Source organism: Excalfactoria chinensis, chromosome Z (genome assembly GCF_039878825.1).
Source record: "Excalfactoria chinensis isolate bCotChi1 chromosome Z, bCotChi1.hap2, whole genome shotgun sequence".
NCBI lineage: Eukaryota > Metazoa > Chordata > Aves > Galliformes > Phasianidae > Excalfactoria > Excalfactoria chinensis.
The window spans coordinates 68479981-68494654 of NC_092857.1; the positions used below are offsets into that span (position 1 = coordinate 68479981).

General features: G+C 51.9%; 1 long non-coding RNA gene across 1 annotated transcript; it reads left to right on the forward strand.

The window, feature by feature from the left end:
- The first annotated feature begins 7372 nt into the window (after positions 1-7372).
- LOC140264646 (uncharacterized) lies at positions 7373-13234 on the forward strand. Its single transcript, XR_011906066.1, has 3 exons — positions 7373-7411; positions 12413-12591; positions 12890-13234. It is a non-coding gene; the product is annotated as an uncharacterized lncRNA (long non-coding RNA).
- Positions 13235-14674: the final 1440 nt, after the last annotated feature.

Here is a 14674-nt window from a genome sequence, read left to right on the forward strand (position 1 = left end):
CAGTGAGCGTGTATGATGTGGTGATGCTGGCTTGGCACAGGGCTTCTCAGTGCCCAGCAGCCCTCCAGAATGGTATGCCAGAACTACTGATCTGCTACCCCTAAATCTCCCTCGGGCTCCAGAGGCGGGCAGGCATGGCAGCAGCAGTTGCTGCCCTCCCAGGAGTCCCTTCCCAACCACCCAGGAGACTTATGCTGCCAATGGTTGTGTTTCCCCAGCCTGCAAGCAACACGTTTGGTGCACGCTCAGATTGAGAAGCAATGGCTCCAGATGCTGATGGTCACCAAGCACAAGGAGGTCAAAGCTGAAGTCCAGTGCGAGTACCAGCAGTACACACAGAGGCTGAGCACAGAGAGAAGCAAGGTACAGTGTGCACTGACCACCCTCAGGGAAAGGGCATTTCTCTCTGCTCCTCATGAGGGGAGCAGCACAAGGCTCCTGGATATGGCAGCATTGCTGTGGCCACCTGGCAAGGAAGCACCTCATGTCTGCCCACTGCCCTGCAAGCGTCTGTGCAAGAGGAGCTGCTGCAAAGAGCACAGGGCAAAGGCAGCAGCTGGCTGGGCAAGGGCATGGGAAGACTAAACTAAGCCTGTGTGAGGCACCTGCCTCAGCTGAGGTATTGGGGCCTGCTGACCCACCCCTGGGCTCAAAAGCCAGTGCTGGCCCTTGGCTTCAGGGAGCAAGGGCAAAGTCTGTGTTAGAGAGAAAAGTCCTGCTGCTCTTCAGTGCCATTTCCTGCACAACCCCATCCTGAGGGGCAGCCCCAGCTCCTTGCAACTGTTCTTTAGGATGAGCTCTTTTGCCTTTGCAGATAGTGGCTCTGTGATTGTTAAGAGAGAAAGATGCAGTGACACCCTGAGGAGGGAAAGGTCACGTCATGGCAACAGCAGGGGACATAGTCCTGCTTTTTATCTGTGGGGATGAAGGTGGAGTCTCACCATTTGGTGCCAAAACCTGGGAACACCGTTGCCCACAGTGACCCTCTGTCTCTACAGCAGAGATCTGTGCGCCCTGCTCTTATTTCTGCGGCCCTGTGAGTTGGCAGCAATGGCTCATCATGGAACTGCCTGCACAACTGAGGCTGTTTTTAAGAGGCAAGATCTGTGACCAGGTGGGTGACAGGGATGGACAGTGGGCACTGTGGTTTTGTGTGACTGGCCTGACAATTCCTGGCAACACTGCACAGACCAAGGTAAGAACCATCATATGTGATTAAGTACTACCTTGCAGGTCAAGGTCTGGGACTCTGCTGTAGGACAAATGTCTTGCACAAAGTGCTGCTTGATGGTACACCTCACTCTCTAGAACAGAGAATTGGTGTGTGTGACACTGCAGAAGAGCAGTTCCTGCAGTAGCATGAACATGGGTTGCTGAGAAATGGGGAATAAGAGTTCCAAGGTGGGGAACAGAGAGAGGGCTCCCAGGGCAGTGCCTGCTATAAGTCCTTTATGAAGTATGATGAAAAACTGCAAGAGAAATTCTAGAACATGGAATAAGGATAAAGGGACAAAGAGGGAGTTGTGAAAGTTTCTAGGTGTAGTTGGATGCTGTAGATTATGATTAAAAGCACATGTACAAAACAAACAAACAAAAAACACAGAGATTGTATCTGAAACTATCAGAGGGAGAGCCCAACATATTAAAATGGACAAGAGAGGAAAAGGAATCAGCAGAAGTATTGAAACGGGACTTAATCATAGCACCTGTGTTAGAACTGCCTGCCTTAAAGGAACCATTTCACCTTTTTGTAACTGTCAGTGAAGAATCTGCTTTAGCTGTTCTAACACAAGAATGGGAAGACAAAAAGAAAATCTGCTGCATACTGTTCTTCTACTTGGTCCTGCAGGTATGTAACCAGTTCCTGCAAGGACTGAATAATGTGGTTTCTGTCATGTGCTGTTTGTGGCAGATCTCTGCGGCAGCAGTAAGAGCAGCTCCTAGAACTGCACTAATGATTGATTTTCCTTTTCCCCCATACGAGTTTACTTGTGGAGGGAATTTATATGATCCACAACTCCCTCTAAATTGGACCAATTACTCCATGCCCACACCATCTCTATGGGGGAGAGTTTGGCACCGTGTTTTTCTAAGAGGTCAAGAAGCAAATTCCTGCCCTCATTCCTCATTCAGGTGTGGAACAGACTCTTTGGGGGGAAACACTTAAAATCAACAATTTGCTCCTTACATCCCCTAAGAGTATACATATACTTTCTTCTACCAATAAGGTAGTTGCTACTACTGCCTGGACACATTCAGGCTAACTTTGAGATACGGAGTCTAATAGCTTAGACAAATATGTAGCAGATTTTCTTTTTGTCTTCCCATCTCCCCCTGTTAGTGGTGCTCCACTCATACTCTTGATTTCCTGGGGGTGTGACCAAAATCATTCAGAATAGGGGACCTCCCTGATACTAACATCAGAGTACCCACCTTAGTTCTCTTCTTCTGCTTGCTCAGTTTCTCTCAAAGGGCTGAGAAGGACCACCAAGTTTTCTTATTTGTCTTTCTGGACTATTACATTCTCCATACATTCACCTGGATGTAAATCACTATCTGGGGAACTAGCATTAATCTTCTCATTTACCAGCTGTTCTCAAACAGCTGATCCTGTTGCTATGCCTCCCAAGTTCCATTCTCATCCCACTCCTTTCCCTGAGATCTCTGTGACATCATTAGTGTCACTATTTCAGACAAGCATCTTCTTCACATTGATTTTTCCAATTGCTTATGCTGACACTATCACATCACTGGCTGGTCATGGTCCCATGCCCATATTGGGCATACTGGATGTATGGGATTGAATTCTAATTCAAACAGAGGCTTAACCCTTTCAACCATGGTTAAGCACAGCAATGAAATGCTTTCATTAAATGAACAGGTCCAGGATAATACTGGCCGACTCCCCAACTTCAGGGAAATGCAGGACAGAGAATAAAACAGGGTGTCAGATGCAACAAGTCATCTATGTGCACTGCAATACCCTTTCCAAACACTGCCTTCCACACACAGCCATGGCCACTGCCATCCATGCTGGCTGGGGTACAGCTGCCAGCCCATGGGCACAAGGTGTGGCCACATCCAGCCCTCAGGCAGGCACAGACAGGCTCTCTCAGACCCAACACTGCCATGTGCAGGCACAGCAATAAGTGGAGGCCAAGCCTGGCATCAGCAAGCTGTAAAGTTGGAGTTCTGGCAACTTCTGTAGTACACACAATCACGGGGAGTTTTGATGCCATTAGGTGCGTGCGATGGCTGTTACAGTGATGGGTGCATTGCCACGCCAGGCTGCTGTGTGGGGCAGAGCTGCTGCCATGATGGCGCAGGGCAGGGGGCAGCCACAGAGAGCTCTCTGCTGAGTTGTGTATGACGAGCAGGTCAGACACAGCTCAGACCACAGCAGCCCACGATGAGGTCCCCTGCTTTCTAAGGAGGGTTTCATTTGCCCTGGCCATTCTCTCTCTGCATGGCAGCTGCTCCCATTTCCTTTGCCTATATGAAATCACAGAATCTTTGCACTTCTGAAAAAAAAAAAAACTGCCTTCAGACTTAGGAGCAGGGCCCTGGAATCCCTGAGAAGCACTGCTCTCCATGTTTTCAATGCCCTGGCAGCCCGGTAAGAGGCCCCAGTGCCCTCGCAAAGCAAGAGTCCCCACTTTTTCAGGGTGAGAAAGCAGCTACGCTCCCACTTTAAGCTTCCACTTTAAGCTCCTATGCAATCACCTGGCAGCAACCACTCTGCTGCCGCGCCAGCAGCGCACGCCGTGGGCGGTGCGCGCTGGGACGGAGCGAACCGGCGGTGGGAGGGGCTGCTCGTCCGGGCGGCGGCGGGTCCGTCCGTGCTCTCAGCCCAGTGCCGTCAGTCGGCGTGTGGCCGCCACTCGCTGCGGACGTGGGGACGAGTGACGGAAAGCCGCGCCGCTGAAGGCCGGTCGGGTTTTAAGAAGGAGGCAGAAGCAGGGCTGAGCAGAGAAGCCCTCTTGGAACGGGGGTCGAGAAAGGGCAGATGAGCGCCTCAGTGCATTAAGTAGTGCGTCCGCAGGGTGTGTGTCACAGCCCGTCGCCTTCCTACCTCGGAGCTGCAAAATTACACTGCTTCCTTCAACAGGCGTTTGTTCGTGGGGTCTAATGCCTCTCACGCATAACGATGCCTGTGCAGACCCAGCAGTGCCATCGTGAGGAGCCTGCGAGAAACGCTCAAAATCAAAAATCTCTGCCAGGCAAAGTTCTCTGTGAAGAGCAGTTTATTCATTATTGCAGTAATGGGTGCACACCCCTGCTGACAAGGAGAAACTGAGCAACTAGTCAGTGAAATCCATTAAATACCCTGGGTACAATGCAGGCAAAGCCTCTCCTGGCACTCATTGCTTGAGCATCACAGGCTCAGTCTACAGACACTGTTCCTACATTGCACTTCTGTACGATGTCTGTTCCCAACTTAATGTATTTGGGCATGTTCTGTACTTTTTATGATGATAGTAGAACAATATTTTCAACAAGTAGCATGATTGTTCTGCTCTGTACCGGACTCTCCTCTACCCTATATAGCTACTGTACCTAGAGCCTGTTCTAACTCAAGCCGGGTCGGAACACCTCTGTCTCAACTTTACTCTGTTCAGCAACATTATTTGTGAAAAGCTACTTATCCAGTGCTGCATACAGGAAATACTGGAAATTTCCACTGAAAAAACACAATCTGCTCCTCACAGCACTGTCCAAAGGAGTGTCCGTACCTTCCCTTGCACAGAGCTGTGCCCCTCATACCACTCTGACATCTGACGTGCGTGCAGGCAAAGCTATGGCAGAGGCGTGTGCATGGAAATCGCTGTTGCAAGCCATGGCCCAGTCAGCTGCAGTGCAGCAGGAGATGATCGGGGTGTTTGACCACCTTCAGTAGCTCTGCATCCATAGACCTGAACAGCCATGTTCATCTGCTTAGCACTCCACAGCCATCTAACTGGATGCTGGGAGCTGGTGGCAGAGCTTCCCTGCCCCTTCTGGTGCCCATCAGCACTGCTCTGGAGATGTGGCCAAAGCAGATGGGCCCACTCCCTACAGAGTGTTACACAAGCCCTGCCTGATGATGACCCTTCCTCTGTGAATCTGCCAGACTGTGCGGGGAGTGACGTGGTTGGTCTGGGTTTGTTTTGCAGCTGAGATGTTCGAACATCCACTGAACTTTGAGGCAACTGCTGAAAGCATCCACTTCTGCCTACCAATCATAGATCAGTGCATCCATGAGACCCTGCTCTGCTCCGCTGAGGCCCTCCCAGGAAAGACGGAGGTTGGCTGCTTTTTCAGGAGACTTGGCATTCTTTCTCTGGGAGGACAAGAGATCATCACTAACTTCTTTGATGACTGCACACTGCAGCTGGATGCAGCAGGCAACATGCTGCCTGCTCTTCTTGGGGTGAGCTTGCACGTCTCCGGGGCTCCCTGCAATGCTACTGAATGAGGTTTGCCACTCTTGGAAGCAACAGACATGTGTCTGTGGCCTCTCCTCACTTGCGCTTGTCCTGATGCAGGACCCCGAGATAATGAATCTGATTGCAATAAGAAGCAAAAAAAAAAATTTACTCGACGCAGAGAGGACAGCTGCGTCGTACTGCCAAGGTGAGCACAACCAGTCCTGCGGCAGCCAGCTGGCCAAAGGGAGCAGCTGCTCAGCTCATGCTCTGGGGCAACTTATTGCCATGGCCTGTCTCCTGGGAAGGCTGTTAGGGAGAAGAAGGCCTTTTGTAGGAGAGCGCCCATTAAGCCCATGGCTTGGTGTGCACAGACAGAGCAGTCCAATTGATCAGTCCATGGGCTGTGGGCCCAGACTGAAAGAGGCATGAGGGTGTATGGGGGCTGCAAGAAGGATCCTGGTCTTTGGGTCTGGCACAAAGGAGACAGAAGTTGCTGGAGACTGGAGGACCTGAGTGAGAGAGGTGGAAGGAAGGTGTGGGGGCAGTGAGGAGGGCCCTGATGTTTGGGGCTGGCACGAAGGCAACAGAAGCTGAGAAGCTGCTGGAGACTGGAGGACCCTCAGCTCCCATACAGAGTCCTCCAAGGGCTCGGCACTGGATCCCAGAGTGCTACCAGCAGGTTCTCAGTGTCAGGCAGGAGCTTGGTGCCCTTTTTACTCACTGGGGTCTTTTTCTTTACAGGCTTGGAGTTGAGGGCTCGAAGACTTACTAATAAATGACTGCCCTCAAGTCCCAAAAAGAATCACAGCTCTGGGGCAGGGTGCCCAGGGAGGTATGTGAATGTGCCTGAATTGATGAGGAAACCTCTTCTGGGGAAGCCAACCCTGGCTCTAGGGTTCCCTAGAACCGCCCTGTGTGTTCCTGCTGCCAGGACAGGGGTGAGAGAGAACAGGATGGGCTCAGGAGGAATGCAGATCTGGGCTGAGACCAGTGTCCAGCAGAGGCAAAGAGCCCCTGAAATGGTGGCTCTGCTCTCGGTGCAGCAATGTGTGGGTGAGCACAGCCAAGCAGCTCTGCCACTGCTGCTTACCCGCACTGTCACAAAGATGATGTGGTGGTCTCTTGCTTCCCACATGCAGTGAGCGTGTATGATGTGGTGATGCTGGCTCAGCACAGGGCTTCTCAGTGCCCAGCAGCCCTCCAGAATGGTATGCCAGAACTACTGATCTGCTACCCCTAAATCTCCCTCTGGGGCTCCAGAGGAGGGCAGGCATGGCAGCAGCAGTTGCTGCCCTCCCAGGGGTCACTTCCCAACCCCCCAGGAGACTGATGCTGCCAATGGTTGTGTTTCCCCAGCCTGCAGGCAACATGTTTGGTGCACGCTCAGATTGAGAAGCAATGGCTCCAGATGCTGATGGCCACCAAGCACAAGGAGGTCAAAGCTGAAGTCCAGTGCCAGTACCAGCAGTACACACAGAGGCTGAGCACAGAGAGAAGCCAGGTACAGTGTGCACTGACCACCCTCAGGGAAAGGACATTTCCCCCTCCTCCTCAGGAGGGGAGTAGCACAAGGCTATGGCAGCATTGCTGTGGCCACCTGGCAAGGAAGCACCTCATGTCTGTCCACTGCCCTGCAAGCGTCTGTGCAAGAGGAGCTGCTGCAAAGAGCACAGGGCAAAGGCAGCAGCTGGCTGGGCACAGGCATGGGAAGACTAAACTAAGCCTGTGTGAGGCACCTGCCTCAGCTGAGGTATTGGGGCCTGCTGACCCACCCCTGGGCTCATCCTCATCCATCCCTTCCTTCCATCCATCCCTTTTCCCTCATCCATCCGAGGTAGGAGCAGCCCGGCAGCTCGAGAGAGAGCGGCTCACGTGGAGGGGGCGTTCCCAGGCTACACTTGGAGGGGGCGTTGCCAAGGCAACGGCTCTCCACCCTCGCCCTCTTCTTCTTTAAAAGGCCTTGAGGAAGAAGAGGAACAACCTAGTCTCTGTGAAGGGTAAAGGTAAGTGCAGGTCTACCTGTCAGCATTCTAATACCGGGTCGTGGGCAGCACCGCCACTAACAGGGTCCAGACAGAGCTGCTTGTCAAAACTTGGTAAAACTTTTCTGATTTTGCTAGTGGGGTCTTCTGGGTTGCCATGGCTCCCTCCCGGAGGAAGGTAACTGCCAGGAAAGATATGGAAACCCAGACAGAGGTCCCCAGCACAGGTAGGAGGAAGGCTGCTGCCAGGAGGAGTGTGGAGACCCAGACCGAGGTCCACAAGCGGCACGCTAGCGTGCAAGTCACAGGCTGCAGTGAGTGTCACAGCCTGGCCCTTGAAGTGCCAGTCGATGGCAGCTGTGCCTGTTTCAGGTGTGACCAGATAAATGATTTGCTTAGTATGGTGGTCTGCCTGAAGGAAGAAGTCGAGAGGTTGAGGTCCATTAAAGATAGTGAAAATGAAATCGACTGGTGGTGCCAGGCCCTATTGGCCCCGGGATCCCGGAACGTAGCTGAGGCTCCCCAAGGAGCATGTCCCCCCCGGTTGCCTCACAAACAGGTTATAGAAAGGAGTATGCAGACAGACTGTGCTCCTGCCACAGTGCGCCCTCAGTCTTCCCCTACACCTAGCAATTCAAATGAAGAGCTAAGGGGTGTGGGACTGTCGGCGGAGCCTCTGTCCTACAGTAGCCAATCGGACCAAAATAGTCTGAGAGTAAAGGACGGGTGGAAACAAATACCAGCTAGGTGTGCTGGGTATTCCCGCCCACGACCATGCTCTGTTCCCCAGGTGCCTCTGCAAAATAGGTTTGAGGCCCTGGAACCCGAGGAAGAGGTGAGCGTGGATGTAGAGGCAGGCCCATCTGTGAGGGAGCCTCGGAGTAAGCGGTCACACCCACGCCTCAAGACTTCCTCCACAAGGAAGGATAGAAGGGTAGTTGTCATAGGTGACTCCCTTCTGCGAGGAACAGAAGGCCCTATATGCCGGCCCGACCCTACACACAGAGAAGTGTGCTGCCTCCCTGGGGCGCGAGTCAGGGACATTGCTGGGAGACTTCCCAATCTGATCCGGCCTACTGACTACTATCCCCTGCTGATAATTCAGGCTGGCAGTGAGGAAGTCAGTAGGAAAAGCCTGAAGGTCATAAAGGATGACTTCAGGAGACTGGGGAGGGTAGTTGACAGTACAGGTGTACAAGTGGTTTTTACATCTGTACCTTCAGTGTCAGGGAGGGATACTGAGTTGGGCCTAAAAACCCACCTCTTAAACAAATGGATAAGGAGTTGGTGCAGACATAGGAATTTTGGTTTTTTTGATCATGGGAGAATTTACTCGGCTCCTGGCATGACAGCTGCAGATGGAAGCGGCCTGTCTCCAAGGGGTAGGAGGGTTCTAGCCGAGGAACTGTCAGGACTTATTGACAGGTGTTTAAACTAGGTACGAAGGGGGAAGGGGACAAAATGAGGGCCGCTGGGTCTGAGGCGGCAGTTCAAGGCTTAAAGCAGAGCGTGTTGGGTGCTGACAAAGGGGTTCAAAGGCATGGAGAGAGGTGGGGAGATGCTCCTTCTCTCAAGTGCCTGTATACTAATGCGCAAAGCATGGGGAATAAACAGGAAGAATTGGAGTTTTGTGTGCGATCGCGTGGCTATGATCTCATTGAGATCACAGAGACGTGGTGGGACAGCTCGCATGACTGGAATGTTGTCATGGAGGGCTATGTCCTTTTTAGGAAAGATCGGCTAGCAAGGCGGGGTGGTGGAGTTGCTCTTTATGTGAGAGAGCAGCTAGAATGTATTGAACTCCACCTGGGGGAGAGTGATGTAGCAGTCGAGAGCTTGTGGGTGAGAATCAAGGGCCAGGCTGGTAAGGGGGACACTGTTGTGGGTGTGTACTACAGGCCCCCTGATCAGGAAGAGGAGGTTGATGAGGCCTTCCGTAGCCAACTGGAAGTAGCATCACGCTCCCGGGCGTTGGTACTTTTGGGGGATTTCAATTATCCAGATATTTGCTGGACGACCAATATGGCCAAGCATGCGCGGTCCAGACAATTCTTGCAGTGTATTGAAGATAACTTTCTAATGCAGATGGTCGAGGTACCGACGCGGGGCGGGGTGTTGCTGGACCTTATTCTCACCAACAAGGAAGGACTCGTTAAGGAAGTAAAAGTCGGGGGTAACTTGGGTTGTAGCGACCATGAGATGGTGGAGTTCGAGATCCTGAGCGGAGGAAGCAAAACAAAAAGTAGGATTGCTACCCTGGACTTCAGGAGAGCCAACTTTGATCTCCTCCGGGACTTACTTGGGGCCATCCCGTGGGCCAGGGTGCTAGAAGGCAAGGGGGCCTGTGAGAGCTGGCTAGCATTCAAACGGCTCCTCTTCCAGGCTCAGGATCGGTGCGTCCCTGTAACTAAGAAGTCAGGAAAAGGTGCCAGGAGACCTGCGTGGATGAGTAAGGAACTCATGTGCAAGCTCCGCAGAAAGAAGAAAGTACACGATATGTGGAAAAAGGGTCTGGCCACTTGGGAACAATATAAGAATGTAGTCAGGGACTGCCGAGATGCGACCAGGAAGGCTAAAGCCCACCTGGAGCTGAATCTAGCTAAGGAGATAAAGGATAATAAAAAAGGGTTTTTTAAGTACATTAACAGCAAAAGGAAGGCTAGGGAGAATGTGGGCCCCATACTAAGTGAGGGGGGTGTTCTGGTAACGGGGGATGCTGAGAAGGCAGAAATACTGAACACCTTCTTTGCCTCTGTCTTTAGTGAAAGGGCTCTCCCCCAGGAATCCCAGCCCCCGGTGGTTGATGAGAGAATCTGGGGAATGGGAGATTTCCCTTTAGTCAGGGAAGAGGTGGTCCGTGAGTGCTTAGGAAACATTAATGTCCATAAATCCATGGGACCTGATGGGGTGCACCCGCGGGTGCTGAGAGAGCTGGCGGAGGTTATTGCTAAGCCGCTCTGTAATTTTTCAAAGGTCTTGGAGAACTGGGGAGGTGCCTGAAGACTGGAGGATGGCCAATGTCACCCCAGTCTTCAAAAAGGGCAAGAAGGATGACCCGGGTAATTATAGGCCAGTCAGCCTCACCTCTGTCCCAGGGAAGGTGATGGAACAGGTTGTGCTGGATGCCATCTCCAGACAACTGGGAGAAAAGGAGGTTATCAGGAGTACTCAGCATGGGTTCACCAAGGGGAGGTCGTGCTCGACCAACCTGGTGGCCTTTTATGAAGATGTCACTGGCTGGGTGGACAGGGGGAGAGCAGTAGATGTAGTCTACCTTGATTTCAGTAAGGCTTTTGATACGGTCCCCCATGACATCCTTATAACAAAGCTGAGGAAGTATGGGATAGATGAGTGGACGGTGAAGTGGATCGAGAATTGGCTGACTGGCAGAGTGCAGAGGGTTGTCATTGGCGGTGCGGTGTCTGGCTGGAGGCCTGTGACTAGTGGTGTCCCCCAGGGGTCTGTGCTGGGTCCAGTCTTGTTCAACATCTTCATCAATGACCTTGATGAGGGGATAGTGGCCACCCTCAGCAAGTTTGCTGATGACACGAAGCTGGGAGGATTGGCTGACACGCCTGAAGGCTGTGCGGCCATTCAGAGAGACCTGGACAGGCTGGAGAGCTGGGCAGTAAGAAACCGGATGAGGTTTAACATAAGCAAGTGTAGAGTCTTGCATCTAGGTAGAAATAATTGCATACACCAGTACAGGTTGGGGGAAGACCTGCTGGAGAGGAGCTCTGCTGAGAGGGACCTGGGCGTCCTGGTGGACGACAGGTTGGCCATGAGCCAGCAGTGTGCACTTGTAGCCAAAAAGGCCAATGGCATACTGGGGTGCATTAAAAAGAGCGTAGCCAGCAGGTCGAGGGAGGTGATCCTCCCCCTCTACTCTGCCCTGGTAAGGCCTCATCTGGAATACTGTGTCCAGTTCTGGGCTCCCCAGTACAAAAAAGACAGGGATCTCTTGGAAAGAGTCCAGCGGAGGGCCACAAAGATGGTGAAGGGCCTGGACCATCTCCCCTATGAGGAGAGACTTAGGGAACTGGGTCTGTTTAGCCTTGAGAAAAGAAGGCTGAGAGGGGACTTGATCCAGGTTTATAAATACCTGAAGTGTGGGAGCCATAGTGGCGAGGCTGGTCTCTTTTCAGTAGTGCGTGGGGACAGGACTAGGGGCAATGGGCTGAAACTCCAGCATAGGAAGTTCCGCACGAATGTGCGCAAGAACTTCTTTACGGTGAGGGTGACGGAGCACTGGAACAGGCTGCCCAGGGGGGTGGTGGAGTCTCCTTCTCTGGAGATATTCAAGACCCGCCTGGACGCCTACCTGTGCAACGTGGTGTAGGGAGCCTGCTTTGGCAGGGGGGTTGGACTTGATGATCTCTAGAGGTCCCTTCCAACCCCTATAATTCTGTGATTCTGTGTGATTCAAAAGCCAGTGCTGGCCCTTGGCTTCAGGGAGCAAGGGCAGAGTCTGTGTTAGAGAGAGAGAGCCTGCTGCTCTTCAGTGCCATTTCCTGCACAACCACATCCTGAGGGGCAGCCCAAACTCCTTGCTCATTCTTTAGGACGAGCTCTTTTGCCTTTGCAGGACCCCTTCCACAATTGGAGGGTGACTCTCATCCTTCCTACATTCCATGGTTTGCTGTTTTGACTCCAGCTCATACTGGTGACAATACAAACGGAGAGAACAGAGCATTTGTTGGGGAAACTGCCTTTGAGCAGGCATGGGGACCTGACTGGACATGTGTGGACTGGACTCCTTCCTTCTCCTAGCATTGACAGAGTAGGCGAAGAACCTCCAAAATGCAGAATGGAGCACAAAAGGAGCACTGCCCTGCCAGTGAGACCCCAGCACAACCCTGACCTGAGGCAGAGGGGAGCTGGCATCCCAACAGCCTTGAGGCATCTGTACCTGCACAGGCCAGGCCTTCCTGTGCCACCGGAGAGTCCTGCACAACCGCATCCTGGGGGGCTGCCCCAGCTCCTTGTAACTGTTCTTTAGGACGAGCTCTTTTGCCTTTGCAGGACCCCTTCCACCACCTGCTGGAGTGTGACCCTCATCCCTCCTACATTGTGAGAAGGGAGTATGATCAACAGCTGGGAGAGAGGCTGAAGGGGAAGGACAGGTGCCAAAGCCCTGCAGGGCAGACAGAACCAGAGGAATGGAAGAACAAGCTGCAGCTCCCAGGGACATCATGGGAACAGTAAGTGTGTGCTGTTTCCTGCAGAGGCCCAGGAGCAGCATTGAGAGAGGCCCTGAGCCCCAGACCTGTTGTCTGGGCTTCCCTGGGCATGAGGGGTCAGCTGCCTCCTGCCTGCCTTCCTCCTAGCTGTTGGGCACTCTTGGTGCAGAGGGGCCTGGGCATGAGGGATCCTGGATATTACACAGAGCGGGGTCTATCCTGGACACCACATCCCCAGACTACAGGCCCAAGAGAAGCCCTGCAGCATTTCTGTCCCTCCTTCCACAGCCCAGTATCTCTTTCTTCTTGGTTCCTACAGGAATAGAGAGAAGACAAGGCTCTTGGACCGCTGTGGAAAGGCCCAGCGCCTGCCAGCCCTGTTAGGAAACTGCCAGGCAGCCGTAACCATCATGGTCTGCACCAAAGCGCTCCTTCAGGTGCCAGCAACTGCACCCAGGCGCACTCAGGCAGAGCCTCCCAGTGCTGCACGCTGCCACCTTTGTAGGGGGAGAGCTGTCAGCAGTGGGGCCAAGGGGCACCTTTCCAAAAGTAACATCTTCAATCAAGCCTTCCAAAAGTAACAACATCTTCAATCAAACGTTCCAAAAGGAACTTAACATCTTCCATCAAATAAAGAGAAATTCACCACTTACATAGTGTTTGCCTTATGTGATTGCTTTGTGGCCACAAACTGCATTGCCTCAGCAGTTACTTCAGTCTCAGCAAAGCAGCATTCTGCTTAGGGAAGGTTGTTATTCTAGATAAGCAGGATATCTGCAACCGAAAAGCAGTCTCATCTTTCCACAGTCTGTGGGACTTGCATTGAACCCTGCTAGGGTTGATAATGGAGGCCCTGTCACCAGTGATCACTATAACTAGGCAGCTGATGATGTTTTGTGGAAATGCTCTGGAAGAAATGTGGGACCTGACCTACTTAGCACACAAACTTCTGTCCAGACAGCAACTGCCAGTGGAACCCCACAGCCACCAGAGAGCTCCTGCAAGAACCCCATATTGCCACCATTTGTGCAAAGTATGAGATTTTAATACGTACAGCAGTTCTCAGAGCAGATGGGCACTTTCCAGAAATTCAGTGGACAGTCACACTTGTTGAATACACGCAATCTCTGTGCTTTAGTTCCTGGGTATGCAAGTGAGGTGCAGCAATCCCCTATTCATCCCATGCCATTAGGAAAGAACACCTGCTTCTTAATACCTCACAGGTCCAGTAATGGACCTGCCAAATACAGATTGCTGGCACCTGCTGCCAGCTAGGCCAGCCGCTCTGCTCCCTTCGTGGTCTTAGTCTGTGCTTAACAGGAGAGGAGGAGCCTTGCAACTGGAAGTGCTGCTCCCCAGGCCTGAGAGCCACCTCTCCTGGCAGAGGCAGTTCATGCCTGAGGGCCCCAGAACCTGCTGCCCCTTCCCATTTTCAGAGACAAACTGGCCCAGAAACCACTGATGTTTTTTGGTTGTTTTTTTTTTTTTTTTTTATGGGCAGGGTGTGAGTTTAAAGGCAAACTGCAGCTTTGCCCTTAACACCACTGCAGTTGGTTATCCCTTATTCTTTGTAAGGTTGATTCCAATAGAAAATGCAGATGGATATTGAGGTATCTCAGTAGAATTATGGGGATGTGAAATGCCACCTTTAATTCATGCTGAATAAATGCCTATAGAATACAGTTGAATACTGAAAGCTTTTTTTTCTGGATGATAATGAGGGTCTCTTAATACATGCTTTGTTGTCTTTGCTCTGCTCTCCTCAGTACAGGTTAAACTGATTACTTTATGTACATGGGTAAATGAGACCCCTTCTCCCCTTCCTTTGCATTTCATCGGTTCTGCTACACATGCACCAAATGGCTGTAAACTCTGCTAATGTTTTAGGATGTGAGCCAAGAGGAGGCAGTAAAGGTACTTCCCCATCAGCACTTTGTTCTCATTCCCAGAGATGTTAACATTAAAGAGGGCATCACCAGTCCTGGGAGTATGGGGTTGCAACACATAGTTTTATGTCTACAGCTGTCTGGGACTGTCTGCAGACAGACTCAAGCACATGCAGAATGCAATGTTATTACCAATAAACATAAACATAAGTAATGTT